Here is a 3617-nt window from a genome sequence, read left to right on the forward strand (position 1 = left end):
ATTCCCCACTCCAAACACACACACTTTACTTTTCCTGACTTTAAAACATAAACACATTTTCGTTTTCCCTCTTTTTGCTCTGCTAGGGTTTCACTCCTTCATTTTTCATTTTCGGTTTATTCTTCCATTGCCATGGAAGGCTAAATTTCCGGACTAAGTTCCTTTGGTAATGTATCACAACTCTTGAGGTTTTGTTATTAATGCATTTTCAGTTTCTTTATTGTTGATTTCTTCTATCTTATTTATAATATGGTTTGCTTAATTCCATTGCTTAGAAACTGGTTGGTTGAGTTTATCTTCACTTAGTTGATTTACTCTTTGTAGTGCATGAATGCTTAGTTCGTGTGAATTTGTTAATCGTTTCATGCTCATACTGATTTCGCCTAGTCTGAGGTTTAGGTTCTGGAACTTTGTATTGATTATCACTTAGTTAATTAATTCTCAACAAATTCGGAAGTTAATGGTTGGAATCTGAAAAATAATATTTTGAAATCGAGGATTGAGTTGTGAACAAACGAACCAAAGGGATTTAGCCATTTTATTACATTGCTTAACTACTGTTTCTGAATTTGATTTATGTTCATACTATCCAACAACAAAACCCCCCTTGTGTGTGTGTGAGTATAAAGTGTTTGAAGCTTTGCTTGAAAGATAATCCTTGAGAAACGACCTAGGAGTCACTTCCTAGTACTACAGTTTTAATTGTTATATTATTTGTATTGGGTACGACCTCGATCAAATTTGGCACCACTACCGGGGATTATCGGTTCTTGCCAAAGGTTCTTAGTATAGTTTAGTGTGTGTCTTAGAATAACCATTCTTTTTGGGTTTTAAAATCTGCATGTAGAATTCACTGTTTGATGTTTGCTCTCTTGTTTAGCTATTTGTCTGTTGGTTGATTCAGGTGTATGTTGGTTAATATAGTTGTGGTTGGAATTTTGTATGAAACTTTGTTTTTACACTTCTTTTATCACATATTGAATACCGGATGCAACATAGTCAATCACCTTGCTGCTAGTTGTGAGATACAAACAAGTAGTGACTAGTTTTACTGTTGATTTTCTATTTTTGGCATAACTTTGGAATCATTGATCAAAATTGGACATATTATATATGCATTTGGGGTAGAAAGAGAGAACGATTCTTTCTCTACACAGTGTCTATAGAACCCACCCTGAAAATCCAAAAAGAGTCTGTTTACTATTTCTTTTTTATTTTACAAGTTTATTTTTCCATTTGTTTTGATTTTGTTGCATTTAATTAAATTAGTTAAGCTTTGAGTTTTGTCCTAAAATGTTTTGTAGTTGTTTCCTATGGTATTAGTATTTTATTGATGCAAAGTTTTGGTTGATCACTGAAATTTAACATGTATTTCACATACTGCCCTACATGGTTCTTACTAGTGCATTTAGTGCATGACTAGGGGAAATCCTAACTCTTTGCATCCAATAAATCCTGAAATTGATAGAACATTTCATAGTTTGGTTAGACAAGTTAGGAATTTAAATTTAGATAGTGCGTCTTTTCATAATAGTGTTAATCAAGCTGATAGTGATACTGATTCTGCTGTTTCTATGCATTCTGCTGTTTCTGTGCATTCTGTTGCATACTCTGAAAATATGGCTGAACCACCTCCAATCTCACGTTAGAGGAAATTAAGGGAGTTGGATGCACCTGAGTTCACATACGAAAGCTTGTGTATCCAGTATCCCAATGAGGATGTGTCATATGTGCTCAAAACTGGACTAATCCATTTGTTACCTAAGTTCATGGACTTACAGGTGAATGTCCTCATAAGCATCTTAAGGAGTTCCACATTGTATGTTCCACTATGAAGCCTCGTGATGTCCAAGAGGATCACATATGTTTGAAGGCATTCCCACATTCACTTGAGGGCGCTTCAAAAGATTGGTTGTATTACTTGGCCCCTGGTTCTATTACTAGTTGGGATGACCTGAAGAGAATCTTCCTTGAAAAATTCTTTCCTGCCTCTAGGACCACTGCAATAATAAAAGATATTTATGGAATCAGACAACTATATGTAGAAGGTTTATATGAATATTGTGAGAGATTCAAGAGACTATGTGCAAGCTGCCCACATCATCATATCTCTGAACAACTACTCCTGCAATATTTTTATGAGGGTCTGAACACATGGAGAGGAATATCATTGATGCTGCTAGTGGCGGTGCACTTAGAGATATGACCCCTTTTGAGGCTAGAGGTTTGATTGAGAAGATGTCTTCCAACTCTCAACAGTTCAGTGCAAGAAGTAGTGATGCTATAGTGGTCAGAGGTGTCCATGATGTTGGGATAGATTTAGTGAGGAAGGATAAACTTGAGGAAAAAAATGACTCCCTTGCTACCTTGGTCACTCAACTTGCCATGAATCAGCAAAAACCTCCACTTGCAGCACGAGTTGTGGCATTTGCACTACAACTGAGCATTATGCGGATGTTTGTCCTTCTCTCTTGGAGCCCAAAACTGGTGACCATCCTGAGGCCTATGCTGCAAATATTTACAACAACAAACCTCAACAACAACAACAGAATTATGATCCTTCATCAAGCAGATACAACCCTGGTTGGAGGGATCATCCGAATCTTAGATGGTCTGATCCTTCACAGCCTCATCCAGGGCCACCATCTCAGAATAATAATGTTGAACAAAATAGACAATATGTGCCTCCTCCAATCCAGCAGCAGAGGCAACAACAAGTGAATAGTAATCATTCTCCTGCATCTAGTGAACCTTCGTTAGAAGCATTGGTGAGGCAAATGACATTGCAGAATATGCAATTCCAGCAAGAGACCAGAGCTTCTATTCAGAGACAAGAGTCCTCCATTCAGAATTTGACTACCCAGATGGGACATATGGCTACTTCATTAAACACATTGTACTCTCATAATTCTGATAAGTTACCTTCCTAGATTGTGGTCAACCTGAAGAATGTGAGTGCCATCACTCTAAGGTCAGGCAAACATATTGAAGTTGATCTAGCTGCATAAAAAAATGAAGCAACCTATTTTACAAGAGACTGAGAACACCAATGAACAAATTCTTGCTAGTGAAACTTCCACAAGTGCTACACAACCATCTTCCATTTCTCTTCCATTTCCTCCAAGAGCCATTCAAAGTAAGAAGATGGATGAGATAGACAAGGAGATCTTTGACACATTTAGAAAGGTAGAGGTGAACATACCTTTACTTGATTCCTCAAACAAATTCCAAGATATGCAAAATTTCTAAAGGAGCTGTGCACTCACAAGAGGAGGCTCAAAGGTAATGAGAGGATCAGCTTGGGCAGAAATGTTTCAGCACTAATAGGTAAACCTGTTCCTCACATTCCTGAAAAATGAAAGGACCAGGTAAATTTGTTGTACCTTGAATAATAGGTAATAGAAAATTTGAGAATGTCATGCTAGATCTAAGTGCTTCGATTAATGTTATGTCTATGTCTGTTTTCATGTCTCTTTCACTTGGACCTATGCAACCCACTGGGATAGTGATTCAATTAGCAAACAAGAGTACTACCTACCCTGCTAGTTTGATAGAGGATGTCTTGGTTCGGGTTGGTGAACTTATTTTTCCTGTTGATTTTTATATTCTCGATATGG

General features: G+C 37.2%; 1 pseudogene; it reads left to right on the top strand.

Annotated features, from left to right (window-relative positions):
• Nucleotides 1737-3617, top strand: part of LOC109352954 — a 2285-nt pseudogene continuing 404 nt past the window's right edge.

The sequence above is a fragment of the Lupinus angustifolius genome, chromosome LG07, assembly GCF_001865875.1.
Source record: "Lupinus angustifolius cultivar Tanjil chromosome LG07, LupAngTanjil_v1.0, whole genome shotgun sequence".
Classification (NCBI taxonomy): domain Eukaryota; kingdom Viridiplantae; phylum Streptophyta; class Magnoliopsida; order Fabales; family Fabaceae; genus Lupinus; species Lupinus angustifolius.